Source organism: Arachis stenosperma, chromosome 3 (genome assembly GCF_014773155.1).
Source record: "Arachis stenosperma cultivar V10309 chromosome 3, arast.V10309.gnm1.PFL2, whole genome shotgun sequence".
Taxonomy (NCBI): Eukaryota; Viridiplantae; Streptophyta; class Magnoliopsida; order Fabales; family Fabaceae; genus Arachis; species Arachis stenosperma.
In genome coordinates, this window is record NC_080379.1 from 20,932,600 (window position 1) to 20,950,498 (window position 17,899).

General features: G+C 41.5%; 1 non-coding gene across 1 annotated transcript; it reads right to left on the bottom strand.

Annotated features, from left to right (window-relative positions):
- Positions 1-3,722: 3,722 nt before the first annotated feature.
- LOC130972593 (small nucleolar RNA R71) lies at positions 3,723-3,830 on the bottom strand. Its single transcript, XR_009083752.1, has one exon. It is a non-coding gene; the product is annotated as a small nucleolar RNA R71 (small nucleolar RNA).
- Between the last annotated feature and the right edge of the window lie 14,069 nt (positions 3,831-17,899).

The following is a 17,899-nucleotide window of genomic DNA, read 5'->3' on the forward strand; positions in this document are numbered from 1 at the left end:
AAAGGACCTAGAAGTAAAGCTAAGAGAATCTAAAGCACTACTCTCTGAAGAGGTGATGAGCGGATAATTTATACGCTTTTTGGCATTGTTTTTAGTATGTTTTTAGTATGATCTAGTTAGTTTTTAGTATATTTTTATTAGTTTTTAGTTAAAATTCACTTTTCTGGACTTTACTATGAGTTTGTGTGTTTTTCTGTGATTTCAGGTATTTTCTGGCTGAAATTGAGGGACCTGAGCAAAAATCTGATTCAGAGACTGAAAAGGACTGCAGATGCTGTTGGATTCTGACCTCCCTGCACTCGAAGTGGATTTTCTGGAGCTACAGAAGCCCAATTGGCGCGCTCCAACGGCGTTGGAAAGTAGACATCCTGGGCTTTCCAGCAATATATGATAGTCCATACTTTGCCCAAGATTTGATGGCCCAAACCGGCGTTCAAATCACCTTCAGATTTTCCAGCGTTAAACGCCGGAACTGGCACCAAAGTGGGAGTTAAACACCCAAACTGGCACAAAAGCTGGCGTTTAACTCCAAGAAGAGTCTCTACACGAAAATGCTTCATTGCTCAGCCCAAGCACACACCAAGTGGGCCCGGAAGTGGATTTTTATGTCATTTACTCATCTTTGTAATTCTTAAGCTACTAGTTCCCTATAAATAGGACCTTTTGCTATTGTATTTTCATCTTTTGATCACTTTAGATCTCTAGATCATCTTTGGACATCTAGTTCTTAGATCATTTGGGGGCTGGCCTCACGGCCATGCCTAGACCTTGTTCTTATGTATTTTCAACGGTGGAGTTTCTACACACCATAGATTAAGGTGTGGAGCTCTGCTGTACCTCGAGTATTAATGCAATTACTATTGTTCTTCTATTCAATTCAGCTTGTTCTTGTTCCAAGATATCACTTGTTCTTCAACTTGATGAATGTGATGATCCGTGACACTCATCTTCATTCTCACCTATGAACGTGTGACTGACAACCACCTCCGTTCTACCTTAGATTGAGTGAATATCTCTTGGATTCCTGATACACGATGCATGGTTGATCGCCTGACAACCGAGCGCTCACCTGACAAACGAGCCAGCCATTCCGTGAGATCAGAGTCTTCGTGGTATAGGCAAGAACTGATGGCGGCATTCAAGAGAATCCGGAAGGTCTAACCTTGTCTGTGGTATTCTGAGTAGGATTCAATGATTGAATGACTGTGACGTGCTTCAAACTCCTGAGGGCGGGGCGTTAGTGACAGACGCAAAAGAATTACTGGATTCTATTCCGGCCTGATTGAGAACCGACAGATGGATAGCCATGCCGTGACAGGGTGCGTTGAACATTTCCACTGAGAGGATGGGAGGTAGCCACTGACAACGGTGAAACCCTTGCATAAGCTTGCCATGGAAAGGAGTAAGAAGGATTGGATGAAGACAGTAGGAAAGCAGAGAGACGGAAGGGACAAAGCATCTTCATACGCTTATCTGAAGCTCTCACCAATGATATACATAAGTGTCTCTATCTTTATCTTTATGTTTCATTCATCACCCATACCCATTTGAGTCTGCCTGACTAAGATTTACAAGGTGACCATAGCTTGTTTCATACCAGCAATCTCCGTGGGATCGACCCTTACTCGCGTAAGGTTTATTACTTGGACGACCCAGTGCACTTGCTGGTTAGTTGTGCAGAGTTGTGATAAAGAGTTGAGATTGCAATGAGCGTACCATGTTGATGGCGCCATTGATGATCACAATTTCGCATACCAAGTTTTTGGCGCCGTTGCCGGGGATTGTTTCGTGTATGGACAACTGACGGTTCATCTTGTTGCTTAGTTAGGTAATTTTTTTCAGAATTTCTTTAAAAATGAATTCTAGAGTTTTATGATGATCTGTTGAAATCTGGCTGGCTGAGAAGCCATGTCTAATCTTATTGGACCGAGGTTTCAACTGATCATCACAAGAGCTTGTTGATCTCTATCAATCTTCCTATTGGAGCAATGATGTGCTAAGGCTTGGCTGGCCATTGGCCATGTCTAGTGTTTTGGACCGAAGCTTTCTTTGAAAGCTTGGCTGGCTGTGAAGCCATGTCTAATTCCTGGACCGGAGTCTTAGACTAGCATTGCAATGATTCCTGGAATCCAAATTAAGAATTCTGAAACCTTTATTTTCTATTCCATATAATTTTCGAAAAATCCAAAAAAAAAATTTTCAAAATCATAAAAACCAAAAATATTTTATGTTTCTTGTTTGAGTCTAGTGTCTAATTTTAAGTTTGGTGTCTTGCATGCATTGTTTATTTGATCTTGGTTCTATTTTCAAGTCAATAGTACAGGGAACTGAAGATTCAGAACATGCAGCAGAGGAATTACACAGAAAAAGCTGGGCGTTCAAAACGCCCAGTGAAGAAGGACAGACTGGCGTTTAAACGCCAGCCAGGGTGCCTGGCTGGGCGTTTAACGCCCAAAAAGGTAGTGCATTGGGCGTTAAACGCCAGAATGTGCACCATTCTGGGCGTTTAACGCCAGGATGGCACAAGAGGGAAGATTCTGTTTTTAATTCAGATTTTTTTTCAAGTTTTCAAAGTTTTTCAAAATCAAATCTTTTTCAAAATCAATTTTTTTCCTTTTTCAAAGATACTTGCTAACAATTAATGATTTGATTGAACAATTCAAGTATGTTGCCTTTTCTGTTGAGAAAGGTTTAATGTTTGAATCATATCTTTTCTTGTTAGGCAAGTCAATAATTTTTAAAATCAAATCTTTTTAAAATCGTTTTCAAATCATATCTTTTCAATCATATCTTTTTAAAAAAAGCATAACTTTTCAATCAAATCTTTTTAATCACATCTTTTTCAAAATAGTTTTCAATCATATCTTTTTAAATTCTAATTTCAAAATCTTTTTCAAAAATTACTTGATTTCTTTCCCACTCCTGGTTTTCGAAAATCAATTAAAGTTTTTCAAAATGTTTTTAAAATCGTTTTAATCTAATTTTTGAAAATTTCTTCCTCTCTTCTCACATCCTTCTATTTATGGAGTACCACTCCTTCTCAATGCACAATTCGAACTCTATCTGATTAAGTTCGAATTCTTCTACCTCTTCCTTCTAATTTTCTTCTTCTCTGACACCTCAAGGAATCTCTATACTGTGACATAGAGGATTCCACATTTTCTTGTTCTCTTCTCTTTCATATGAGCAGGAACAAAGACAAAAGCATTCTTGTTGAAGCTAACCCTGAACCTGAAAGGACCTTGAAGCAAAAGCTAAGAGAAGCTAAGGCACAACTCTCTGTAGAGGACCTAACAGAAATCTTCAAAGAAGAAGACATGGCAGCCGAAAACAACAACAATGCAAACAATGCAAGGAAGGTGCTGGGTGACTTTACTGCACCTACTCCCGACTTCTATGGGAGAAGCATCTCTATCCCTGCCATTGGAGCAAACAACTTTGAGCTTAAGCCTTAATTAGTTTCTCTAATGCAACAGAATTGCAAGTTCCATGGACTTCCATTGGAAGATCCTCATCAGTTCTTAGCTGAATTCTTGCAAATCTGTGACACTGTCAAGACTAATGGGGTTGACCCTGAGGTCTACAGACTTATGCTATTCCCTTTTGCTGTAAGAGACAGAGCTAGGACATGGTTGGACTTACAACCTAAAGAAAGTCTGGACTCATGGGAAAAGCTAGTCAATGCCTTCTTGGCAAAGTTCTTTCCACCTCAAAAATTGAGTAAGCTTAGAGTGGAAGTCCAAACCTTCAGACAGAAGGATGGAGAATCCCTCTATGAAGCTTGGGAAAGATACAAACAATTGATCAGAAAATGTCCTTCTGACATGCTTTCTGAATGGAGCATCATAGGTATTTTCTATGATGGTCTCTCTGAACTATCCAAGATGTCTTTGGATAGCTCTGCTAGAGGATCTCTTCATCTGAAGAAGACGCCTACAGAAGCTCAAGAACTAATTGAAATGGTTGCAAATAACCAATTCATGTACACTTCTGAAAGGAATCCTGTGAACAATGGGACAAATCAGAAGAAAGGAGTTCTTGAGATTGATACTCTGAATGCCATTCTGGCTCAGAACAAGATATTGACTCAACAAGTCAATTTGATTTCTCAAAGTCTGTCTGGAATGCAAAATGCACCAAGCAGTACTAAGGATGCTTCATCTGAAGAAGAAGCTTATGATCCTGAGAACCCTTCAATGGAAGAGGTGAATTACATGGGAGAACCCTATGGAAACACCTATAATTCTTCATGGAGAAATCATCCAAATCTCTCATGGAAGGATCAACAGAGACCTCAACAAGGTTTCAACAACAATAATGGTGGAAGAAACAGGTTTAGCAATGGCGAGCCTTTTCCATCATCTTCTCAGCAACAGACAGAGAATTCTAAGCAGAACCACTCTGACCTAGCAACCATGGTCTCTGATCTAATCAAAACCACTCAAAGTTTCATGACTGAAACAAGATCCTCCATTAGAAACTTGGAGGCACAAGTGGGACAGCTGAGCAAGAAAGTTACTGAACTCCCTCCTAGTACTCTTCCAAGCAATACAGAAAAAAATCCAAAAGGAGAGTGCAAGGCCATCAATATGGCCGAATTTGGAGAGGAAGGAGAGAAAGTGAACGCCACTGAGGAAGACCTCAATGGGCGTGCACTAGCCTCCACTGAGTTCCCCAATGAGGAACCATGGGAATCTGAGGCTCAAAATGAGACCATAGAGATTTCATTAGACTTACTTCTGCCTTTCATGAGCTCTGATGAGTATTCCTCCTCTGAAGAGGATGAGTATGTCACTGAAGAGCAAGTTGCTAAATACCTTGGAGCAATCATGAAGCTAAATGACAAGTTATTTGGAAATGAGACTTGGGAGGATGAACCCCCTTTGCTCACCAAAGAATTGGATGACTTGTCTAGGCAGAAATTACCTCAAAAGAGACAGGACCCTGGGAAGTTCTCCATACCTTGTACCATAGGCACCATGACCTTCAAGAAGGCTCTGTGTGACTTAGGGTCAAGTGTAAACCTCATGCGTCTCTCTGTAATGGAGAAGCTAAGGATCTTTGAGGTGCAAGCTGCAAGAATCTCACTAGAGATGGCAGACAATTCAAGAAAATAAGCTTATGGACTTGTAGAGGATGTTTTGGTGAAGATTGAAGACCATTACATCCCTGCTGATTTCATAGTCCTAGAGACTGGGAAGTGCATGGATGAATCTATCATCCTTGGCAGACCCTTCCTAGCCACAGCAAAGGCTGTGATTGATGTTGATGGAGGTGAACTGATCATTCAAGTGAATGAAGAATCCTTTGTGTTTAAGGCTCAAGGATATCCCTCTGTCACCATGGAGAGGAAGCATGAAGAGCTTCTCTCAAATCAGAGTCAAACAGAGCCCCCCAGTCAAACTCTAAGTTTGGTGTTGGGAGGCCACAACCAAACTCTAAGTTTGGTGTTGAACCCCCACATTCAAACTCTAAGTTTGGTGTTGGGAGGTTCCAACATTGCTCTGAGCATTTGTGAGGCTCCATGAGAGCCCTCTGTCAAGCTACTGACATTAAAGAAGCGCTTGTTGGGAGGCAACCCAATGTCATATTTTATCTATTTTCCTTTGTTATTTTATGTTTTCTGTAGGTTGATGATCATGAGAAGTCACAAAATCAATTGAAAAAGCAAAAACAGAATGAAAAACAGGAAGAAAAACAGCACACCCTGGAGGAAGAACCTACTGGCATTTAAACGCCAGTAAGGCTAGCAGATGGGCGTTTAACACCTAGTCTGGCACCATTCTGGGCGTTTAACGCCAGAAAGGGGCACCAGACTGGCGTTAAACGCCAGGAAAGGGCAAGAACCTGGCGTTAAACGCCAGAAATGGGCACCAGCCCGGCGTTTAACGCCAGAATTGGCTCAAAACGCATTTTTGCATGCCATTTGGTGCAGGGATGACTTTTCCTTGACACCTCAGGATCTGTGGACCCCACAGGATCCCCACCAACCCCACCACCCTTTTTCTTCTTCACCCATTCACCAATCACCTCAATACCTCTTCCCCAAAAACCCTTCACCTATCAAATCCCATCTTCTCTTCACCACTCACATCCATCCTTCATAAAACCCCACCTACCTTACCATTCAAATTCAAACCACTTTCCCTCCCAAACCCACCATAATGGCCGAACCCTACCCCTTCCTTCACCCTATATAAACCCATCTTCACTCCTTCATTTTCACACACCCTAAACACTACTTCTTCCCCCTTTTTGGCCGAACCACACAACCTCCTCCATCTCCTCCATTTTCTTCTTCTCCTCTATTCTTTCTTCTTTTGCTCGAGGACGAGCAAACCTTTTAAGTTTGGTGTGGTAAAAGCGTTGCTTTTCGTTTTTCCATAACCATTTATGGCATCCAAGGCCAGAGAAACCTCTAGAAAGAGGAAAGGGAAGGCAAAAGCTTCCACCTCTGAGTCATGGGAGATGGAGAGATTCATCTCAAGGGTGCATCAAGACCACTTCTATGAAGTTGTGGCCTCGAAGAAGGTGATCCCCGAGGTCCCTTTCAAACTCAAAAAGAGTGAATATCCGGAGATCCGACATGAGATTCGAAGAAGAGGTTGGGAAGTTCTCACCAACCCCATTCAACAAGTCGGAATCTTAATGGTTCAAGAGTTCTATGCCAATGCATGGATCACCAAGAGCCATGATCAAAGTGTGAACCCGAACCCAAAGAATTGGCTTACAATGGTTCGGGAGAAATACTTAGATTTTAGTCCGGAAAATGTGAGGTTGACATTCAACTTGCCCATGATGCAAGGAGATGAACATCCTTACACAAGAAGGGTCAACTTTGATCAAAGGTTGGACCAAGTCCTCACTGACATTTGTGAAGAGGGCGCCCAATGGAAGAGAGATTCAAGAGGAAAGCCGGTTCAACTAAGAAGGCATGACCTCAAGCCCGTGGCTAGAGGATGGTTGGAGTTTATCCAACGCTCAATCATTCCCACTAGCAACCGGTCCGAAGTTACTCTAGACCGGGCCATCATGATTCATAGCATCATGATTGGAGAAGAAGTAGAAGTTCATGAGGTTATAGCCCAAGAACTCTATAAGGTGGCGGACAAGTCCTCTACCTTGGCAAGGTTAGCCTTTCCTCATCTCATTTGTCACATCTGTTATTCAGTAGGAGTTGACATAGAAGGAGACATCCTCATTGATGAGGACAAGCCCATCACTAAGAAAAGGATGGAGCAAACAAGAGACCCCTCTCATCATGAGATCCCTGAGATGCCTCAAGGGATGCACTTTCCTCCACAAGACTATTGGGAGCAAATTAACACCTCCCTAGGAGAATTGAGTTCCAACATGGGACAACTAAGGGTGGAGCACCAAGAACATTCCATCCTCCTCCATGAAATTAGAGAAGATCAAAGAATCATGAGAGAGGAGCAACAAAGACAAGGAAGAGACATTGAGGAGCTCAAGCACTCCATAAGACCTTCAAAAGGAAGAACAAGCCGCCATCACTAAGGTGGACCCGTTCTTTAATCTCCTTGTTCTTTATTTTCCTGTTTTTCGAAATTTTCATGCTTATGTTTGTCGATGTTTGTGTCTTATGATCATTAGTGTCTTAGTGTCTATGCCTTAAAGTTATGAATGTCCTATGAATCCATCACCTTTCTTAAATAAACAATGTTCTTAATTGAAAAAGAGAAGAATTGCATGAATTTTGAATTTTATAACAGATTAATTATTTTGATGTGGTGGCAACACTTTTGTTTTCTGAATGAATGCTTAAACAGTGCATATGTCTTTTGAATTTGTTGTTCATGATTGGTTGGCTCTTGAAAGAATGATGAAAAAGGAGACATGTTACTGAGGATCTGAAAAATCATAAAAATGATTCTTGAAGCACGAAAAAGCAGTGAATACAAAAAAAAGAGAGAGAAAGAAAAAGCGAAAAAAAAAGAGAAAATAGAAGAGAAAAAGAAAGAAAAAGAAAGAAATAAAGTTGTGATCCAAGGCAAAAAGAGTGTGCTTAAGAACCCTGGACACCTCTAATTGGGGACTCTAGCAAAGCTGAGTCACAATCTGAAAAGGTTCACCCAATTATGTGTCTGTGGCATGTATGTATCCGGTGGTAATACTGGAAGACAGAGTGCTTTGGGCCACGGCCAAGACTCATAAAGTAGCTGTGTTCAAGAATCATCATACTTAACTAGCAGAATCAATAACACTATCCGGATTCTGAGTTCCTAAAGAAGCCAATCATTCTAAATTTCAAAGGATAGAGTGAGATGCCAAAACTATTCAGAGGCAAAAAGCTAAAAGCCCCGCTCATCTAATTAATACTAATCTTCATAGATGTTTTTGGAATTCATCGCATATTCTCTTCTTTTTATCTTATTTGATTTTTAGTTGCTTGAGGACAAGCAACAACTTAAGTTTGGTGTTGTGATGAGCGGATAATTTATACGCTTTTTGGCATTGTTTTTAGTATGTTTTTAGTATGATCTAGTTAGTTTTTAGTATATTTTTATTAGTTTTTAGTTAAAATTCACTTTTCTGGACTTTACTATGAGTTTGTGTGTTTTTCTGTGATTTCAGGTATTTTTTGGCTGAAATTGAGGGACCTGAGCAAAAATCTGATTCAGAGACTGAAAAGGACTGCAGATGCTGTTGGATTCTGACCTCCCTGCACTCGAAGTAGATTTTCTGGAGCTACAGAAGCCCAATTGGCGCGCTCTTAACGGCGTTGGAAAGTAGACATCCTGGGCTTTCCAGCAATATATGATAGTCCATACTTTGTCCAAGATTTGATGGCCCAAACCGGCGTTCAAAGTCACCTTCAGATTTCCCAGCGTTAAACGCCGGAACTGGCACCAAAGTGGGAGTTAAACACCCAAACTGGCACAAAAGCTGGCGTTTAACTCCAAGAAGAGTCTCTACACGAAAATGCTTCATTGCTCAGCCCAAGCACACACCAAGTGGGCCCGGAAGTGGATTTTTATGTCATTTACTCATCTTTGTAATTCTTAAGCTACTAGTTCCCTATAAATAGGACCTTTTACTATTGTATTTTCATCTTTTGATCACTTTAGATCTCTAGATCATCTTTGGACATCTAGTTCTTAGATCTTTTGGGGGCTGGCCTCACGGCCATGCCTAGACCTTGTTCTTATGTATTTTCAACGGTGGAGTTTCTACACACCATAGATTAAGGTGTGGAGCTCTGCTGTACCTCGAGTATTAATGCAATTACTATTGTTCTTCTATTCAATTCAGCTTGTTCTTGTTCCAAGATATCACTTGTTCTTCAACTTGATGAATGTGATGATCCGTGACACTCATCATCATTCTCACCTATGAACGTGTGACTAACAACCACTTCCGTTCTACCTTAGATTGAGTGAATATCTCTTGGATTCCTGATACACGATGCATGGTTGATCGCCTGACAACCGAGCGCTCGCCTGACAAACGAGCCAGCCGTTCCGTGAGATCAGAGTCTTCGTGGTATAGGCAAGTACTGATGGCGGCATTCAAGAGAATCCAGAAGGTCTAACCTTGTCTGTGGTATTCTGAGTAGGATTCAATGATTGAATGACTGTGACGTGCTTCAAACTCCTGAGGGCGAGGCGTTAGTGACAGACGCAAAAGAATCACTGGATTCTATTCCGGCCTGATTGAGAACCGACAGATGGATAGCCGTGCCGTGACAGGGTGCGTTGAACATTTCCACTGAGAGGATGGGAGGTAGCCACTGACAACGGTGAAACCCTTGCATAAGCTTGCCGTGGAAAGGAGTAAGAAGGATTGGATGAAGACAGTAGGAAAGCAGAGAGACGGAAGGGACAAAGCATCTTCATACGCTTATCTGAAGCTCTCACCAATGATATACATAAGTGTCTCTATCTTTATCTTTATGTTTCATTCATCACCCATACCCATTTGAGTCTGCCTGACTAAGATTTACAAGGTGACCATAGCTTGCTTCATACCAGCAATCTCCATGGGATCGACCCTTACTCGCGTAAGGTTTATTACTTGGACGACCCAGTGCACTTGCTGGTTAGTTGTGCGGAGTTGTGATAAAGAGTTGAGATTGCAATGAGCGTACCATGTTGATGGCGCCATTGATGATCACAATTTCGCATACCAAGAGGACCTAACAGAAATCTTCAAACAAGAAGAACCCATGGTAGCCGAAAACAACAACAATGCCAACAATGCAAGGAAGGTGTTGGGTGACTTTACTGCACCCACTCCCGACTTCTATGAGAGAAGTATCTCTATCCCTGCCATTGGAGCAAACAACTTTGAGCTTAAGCCTCAATTAGTTTCTCTAATGTAACAGAATTGCAAGTTCCATGGACTTTCATTGGAAGATCCTCATCAGTTTTTAGCTGAGTTCTTGCAAATCTGTGACACTGTCAAGACTAATGGGGTTGACCCTGAGGTCTACAGACTTATGCTATTCCCTTATACTGTAAGAGACAGAGCTAGGATATGGTTGGACTCACAACCTAAAGAAAGCCTGAACTCTTGGGAAAAGCTAGTCAATGCCTTCTTGGCAAAGTTCTTTCCACCTCAAAAATTGAGTAAGCTTAGAGTGGACGTCCAAACCTTCAGACAGAAGGAAGGTGAATCCCTCTATGAAGCTTGGGAAAGATACAAACAATTGATTAGAAAGTGTCCTTCTGACATGCTTTCTGAATGGAGCATCATAGGAATCTTCTATGATGGTCTGTCTGAACTGTCCAAGATGTCATTGGACAGCTCTGCTGGAGGATCTCTTCATCTGAAGAAGACGCTTGCAGAAGCTCAAGAACTCATTGAAATGGTTGCAAATAACCAATTCATGTACACTTCTGAAAGGAATCCTGTGAACAATGGGACGAATCAGAAGAAAGGAGTTCTTGAGATTGATACTCTGAATGCCATATTGGCTCAGAACAAAATATTGACTTAGCAAGTCAATATGATTTCTCAAAGTCTGTCTGGATAGCAAGCTACACCAGGCAGTACTAAGGACGCTTCATCTGAAGAAGAAGCTTATGATCCTGAGAATCCTTCAATGGAAGAGGTGAATTACACGGGAGAACCCTATGGAAACACCTATAATCCTTCATGGAGAAATCATCCAAATCTCTCATGGAAAGATCAACAGAGACCTCAACAAGGTTTCAACAACAATAATGGTGGAAGAAACAGGTTTAGCAATGGCAAGCCTTTTCCATCATCTTCTCAGCAACAGACAGAGAATTCTAAGCAAAGCCACTCTGACTTAGCAACCATGGTCTCTGATCTAATCAAAACCACTCAAAGTTTCATGACTGAAACAAGGTCCTCTATTAGAAACTTGGAGGCACAAGTGGGTCAGCTGAGTAAGAAAGTTACTGAACTCCCTCCTAGTACTCTTCCAAGCAATACAGAAGAGAATCCAAAAGGAGAGTGTAAGGCCATCAACATGGCCGAATTTGGAGAGGAGAAAGAGGCAATGAGCGCCACTGAGGAAGACCTCAATGGACGTCCACTGACCTCCAATGAGTTCCCTAATGAGGAACCATGGGAATCTGAGGCTCACACTGAGACCATAGAGATTTCATTAGATTTACTTCTACCATTCATGAGCTCTGATGAGTATTCTTCCTCTGAAGAGGACGAATATATCACTGAATAGCAAGTTGCTAAATACCTTGGAGCAATCATGAAGCTAAATGACAAGTTATTTGGTAATGAGACATGGGAGGATGAACCCCCTTTGCTCACTGGTGCACAAAATTGTGATCATCAATGGCGCCATCAACATGGTACGCTCAATTACAATCTCAACTCTTTATCACAACTTCGCACAACTAACCAGCAAGTGCACTGGGTCGTCCAAGTAATAAACCTTACGCGAGTAAGGGTCGATCCCACGGAGATTGTTGGTATGAAGCAAGCTATGGTCACCTTGTAAATCTTAGTTAGGCAGATTCAAATGGTTATGGATGATATACGAATAAAGCATAAAGATAGAGATACTTATGTAATTCATTGGTGAGAATTTTAGATAAGCGTATGGAGATGTTTTGTCCCTTCCGTCTCTCTGCTTTCCTACTGTCTTCATCCAATCCTTCTTACTCCTTTCCATGGCAAGCTGTATGTTGGGCATCACCGTTGTCAGTGGCTACAATCCCGTCCTCTCAGTGAAAATGTTCAACGCACCCTGTCACGGCACGGCTAATCATCTGTCGGTTCTCAATCAGGTTGGAATAGAATCCATTGATTCTTTTGCGTCTGTCACTAACGCCCAGCCTTCAGGAGTTTGAAGCTCGTCACAGTCATTCAATCATTGAATCCTACTCAGAATACCACAGACAAGGTATAGACCTTCCAGATTCTCTTGAATGCCGCCATCAATTCTAGCTTATACCACGAAGATTCCGATTAAGGGATCCAAGAGATATCCACTCAATCTAAGGTAGAACGGAGGTGGTTGTCAGGCACACGTTCATAGGTGAGAATGATGATGAGTGTCACGGATCATCACATTCATCAAGTTGAGGAACAAATGATATCTTAGAACAAGAACAAGCTGAATTGAATAGAAGAACAATAGTAATTGCATTAATACTCGAGGTACAGCAGAGCTCCACACCTTAATCTATGGTGTGTAGAAACTCCACCATTGAAAATACATAAGAACAAGGTCTAGGCATGGCCGAATGGCCAGCCTCCCAATGATCTAAGAACTAGACGTCCAAAAATGATCCTAAGATCTAAAATGATCAAAAGATGAAAATACAATAGCAAAAGGTCCTATTTGTAGAGAACTAGTAGCCTAAGGTTTACAAAGATGAGTAAATGACATAAAAATCCACTTCCGGGCCCACTTGGTGTGTGCTTGGGCTGAGCATTGAAGCATTTTCGTGTAGAGACTTCTCTTGGAGTTAAACGCCAGCTTTTGTGCCAGTTTGGGCGTTTAACTCCCATTCTTGTGCCAGTTCCGGCGTTTAACGCCGGACAGTTTTGAGCTGATTTGGAACGCCGGTTTGGGCCATCAAATCTCGGGCAAAGTATGGACTATTATACATTGCTGGAAAGCCCAGGATGTCTACTTTCCAACGCAATTGAGAGCGCGCCAATTGGGCTTCTGTAGATCCAGAAACTTTAATTCGAGTGCAGGGAGGTCAGAATCCAACAACATCTACAGTCATTTTCAGCCTCTGAATCAGATTTTTGCTCAGGTCCCTCAATTTCATCCAGAAAATACCTAAAATCACAGAAAAACACACAAACTCATACTAAAGTCCAGAAAAGTGAATTTTAACTAAAAACTAATAAAAATATAATAAAAACTAACTAAAACATACTAAAAAATACTAAAAACAATGCCAAAAAGCGTATAAATTATCCGCTCATCACAACACCAAACTTAAATTGTTGCTTGTCCCCAAGCAACTGAAAATCAAATAAGATAAAAAGAAGAGAATATGCAATGAATTCCAAAAACATCTATGAAGATCAGTATTAATTAGATGAGCGGGGCTTTTAGCTTTTTGCCTCTGAATAGTTTTGGCATCTCACTCTATCCTTTAAAATTCAGAATGATTGGCTTCTATAGGGACTCAGAATCCAGATAGTATTATTGATTCTCCTAGTTAAGTATGATGATTCTTGAACACAGCTACTTTATGAGTCTTGGCCGTGGCCCAAAGCACTCTGTCTTCCAGTATTACCACCGGATACATACATGCCACAGACACATAATTGGGTGAAACTTTTCAGATTGTGACTCAGCTTTGCTAGAGTCCCCAATTAGAGGTGTCCAGGGTTCTTAAGCACACTCTTTTTGCCTTGGATCACAACTTCATTATTTTTTTTCGTTTTCTCTTTTCTTTTTTTTTAAATATTCACTGCTTTTTCTTGCTTCAATAATCATTTTTATGATTTTTCAGATCCTCAGTAACATGTCTCCTTTTTCATCATTCTTTCAAGAGCCAACATTCATGAACAACAAATTCAAAAGACATATGCACTGTTTAAGCATACATTCAGAAAACAAAAGTATTGCCACCACATCAAAATAATTAATCTGTTATAAAATTCAAAATTCATGCAATTCTTCTCTTTTTCAATTAAGAACATTTTTTATTTAAGAAAGGTGATGGATTCATAGGACATTCATAACTTTAAGGCATAGACACTAAGACACTAATGATCATAAGACACAAACATAGATAAACATAAGCATGATAATTCGAAAAACAAGAAAATAAAGAACAAGGAAATTAAAGAACAGGTCCACCTTAGTGATGGCGGCTTGTTCTTCCTCTTGAAGATCTTATGGAGTGCTTGAGCTCCTCAATGTCTCTTCCTTGCCTTTGTTATTCCTCTCTCATGATTCTTTGATCTTCTCTAATTTCATGGAGGAGGATGGAATGTTCTTGGTGCTCCACCCTTAGTTGTCCCATGTTGGAACTCAATTCTCCTAGGGAGGTGTTGATTTGCTCCCAATAGTTTTGTGGAGGAAAGTGCATCCCTTGAGGCATCTCAGAAATTTCATGATGAGTGGGATCTCTTGTTTGCTCCATCCTTTTCTTAGTGATGGGCTTGTCCTCATCAATGAGGATGTCTCCCTCTATGTCAACTCCAACCGAATAACAGAGGTGACAAATGAGATGAGGGAAGGCTAACCTTGCCAAGGTAGAGGACTTGTCTGCCACCTTATAAAGTTCTTGGGATATGACCTCATGAACTTCTACTTCCTCTCCAATCATGATGCTATGAATCATGATAGCCCGGTCTATAGTAACTTCGGACCGGTTGCTAGTGGGAATGATTGAGCGTTGGATAAACTCCAACCATCCCCTAGCCACGGGCTTGAGGTCATGCCTTCTCAGTTGAACCGGCTTCCCTCTTGAATCTCTCTTCCATTGAGCGCCTTCTTCACAAATGTCTATGAGGACTTGGTCCAACCTTTGATCAAAGTTGACCCTTCTAATGTAAGGGTGTTCATCTCCTTGCATCATGGGCAAGTTGAATGCCAACCTTACATTTTCCGGACTAAAATCTAAGCATTGGCATAGAACTCTTGAACCATTAAGATTCCGACTTATTGAATGGGGTTGGTAAGAACTTCCCAACCTCTTCTTCGAATCTCATGTCGGATCTCTGGATATTCACTCTTTTTGAGTTTGAAAGGGACCTCGGGGATCACCTTCTTCATGGCCACAACTTCATAGAAGTGGTCTTGATGCACCCTTGAGATGAATCTCTCCATCTCCCATGACTCGGAGGTGGAAGCTTTTGCCTTCCCTTTCCTCTTTCTAGAGGTTTCTCCGGCCTTAGGTGCCATAAATGGTTATGGAAATACAAAAAGCAATGCTTTTACCACACCAAACTTAGAAGTTTTGCTCGTCCTCGAGCAAAAGAAGAAAGAAGAGAGTAGAAGAAGAAGAAATAGGAGGAGATGGAAGAGGCTATGTAGTTCGGCCAAGGGGGAGAAGTAGTGTGTAGGTTGTGTGAAAATGAAGGAGTGAAGATGGGTTTATATAGGAGTGGAGAGAGGGTGTATGGTTCGGTTATGAATGGGTGGGTTTGGGAGGGAAAGTGGTTTGAATTTGAATGGTGAGGTAGGTGGGGTTTTATGAAGGATGGATGTGAGTGGTGAAGAGAAGGATGGGATTTGATAGGTGAGGGGTTTTTTGGGAAGAGGTGTTGAGGTGATTGGTGAATGGGTGAAGAAGAGAGAGAGTGGTGGGGTAGGTGGGGATCCTGTGGGGTCCACAGATCCTGATGTGTCAAGGAAAATTCATCCCTGCACCAAATGGCGAGCAAAAATGCTCTTTATGCCAATTCTGGCATTAAACGCCGGGCTGGTGCCCATTTCTGGCGTTTAACGCCAGCTTCTTTCCCTTTCCTGGCGTTTAACGCCAGTCTGGTGCCCCTTTCTGGCGTTAAACACCCAGAATGGTGCCAGACTGGGCGTTAAACGCCCATTTGCTGCCCTTACTGGCATTTAAACGCCAACAAGATCTTCCTCCAGGGTGTGCTATTTTTCTTTCTATTTTTCATTCTGTTTTTGCTTTTTCAATTGATTTTGTGACTTCCCATGATCATCAACCTACAGAAAACATGAAATAACAAAGGAAAATAGATTAAATATAACATTGGGTTGCCTCCCAACAAGCACTTCTTTAATGTCAATAGCTTGACAGAGGGCTCTCATGGAGCCTCACAGATACTCAGAGCAATGTTGGAACCTCCCAACACCAAACTTAGAGTTTGAATGTGGGGGTTCAACACCAAACTTAGAATTTGGTTGTGGCCTCCCAACACCAAACTTAGAGTTTGACTGTGGGGGCTCTGTTTGACTCTGTTTTGAGAGAAGCTCTTCATTCTTCCTCTCCATGGTGACAGAGGGATATCCTTGAGCCTTAAACACAAAGGATTCTTCATTCACTTGAATGATCAATTCTCCTCTGTCCACATCAATCACAGCCTTTGCTGTGGCTAGGAAGGGTCTGCCAAGGATGATGGATTCATCCATGCACTTCCCAGTCTCTAGGACTATGAAATCAGCAGGGATGTAATAGTCTTCAATCTTTACCAGAACATCCTCTACAAGTCCATAAGCTTGTTTTCTTGAATTGTCTGCCATCTCTAGTGAGATTCTTGCAGCTTGCACCTCAAAGATCCCTAGCTTCTTCATTACAGAGAGAGACATGAGGTTTATGCTTGACCCTAGGTCACACAGATCCTTCTTATAGGTCATGGTGCCTATGGTACAAGGTATTGAAAACTTCCCAGGATCTTGTCTCTTTTGAGATAATTTCTGCCTAGACAAGTCATCCAGTTCTTTGGTGAGCAAAGGAGGTTCATTCTTCCAAGTCTCATTACCAAATAACTTGTCATTTAGCTTCATGATTGCTCCAAGGTACTTAACAACTTGCTCTTCAGTGACATATTCATCCTCTTCAGAGGAAGAATACTCATCAGAGCTCATGAATGGCAGAAGTAAATCCAATGGAATCTCTATGGTCTCAGTGTGAGCCTCAGATTCCCATGGTTCCTCATTAGGGAACTCATTGGAGGCCAGTGGACGTCCATTGAGGTCTTCCTTAGTGGCGCTCACAGCCTCTTTCTCCTCTCCAAATTCGGCCATGTTGATGACCTTGCACTCTCCTTTTGGATTCTCTTCTGTATTGCTTGGAAGAGTACTAGGAGGGAGTTCAGTAACTTTCTTACTCAACTGACCCACTTGTGCCTCCAAATTCCTAATGGAGGACCTTGTTTCAGTCATGAAACTTTGAGTGGTTTTGATTAGATCAGAGACCATGGTTGCTAAGTCAGAGTGGCTATACTTAGAATTCTCTGTCTGTTGCTGAGAAGATGATGGAAAAGGCTTGCCATTGCTAAACCTGTTTCTTCCACCATTATTGTTGTTGAAACCTTGTTGAGGTCTCTGTTGATCCTTCCATGAGAGATTTGGATGATTTCTCCATGAAGGATTATAGGTGTTTCCGTAGGGTTCTCCCATGTAATTCACTTCTTCCATTGAAGGGTTCTCAGGATCATAAGCTTCTTCTTCAGATGAAGCGTCCTTAGTACTGCCTGGTGTAGCTTGTATTCCAGACAGACTTTGAGAGATCATATTGACTTTCTGAGTCAATATTTTATTCTGAGCCAATATGGCATTCAGAGTATCAATCTCAAGAACTCCTTTCTTCTGATTCGTCCCATTGTTCACAGGATTCCTTTCAGAAGTGTACATGAATTGATTATTTGCAACCATTTCAATGAGTTCTTGAGCTTCTGTAGGCGTCTTCTTCAGATGAAGAGATCCTCCAGCAGAACTATCCAATGACATCTTGGACAATTCAGACAGACCATCATAGAAGATACCTATGATGCTCCATTCAGA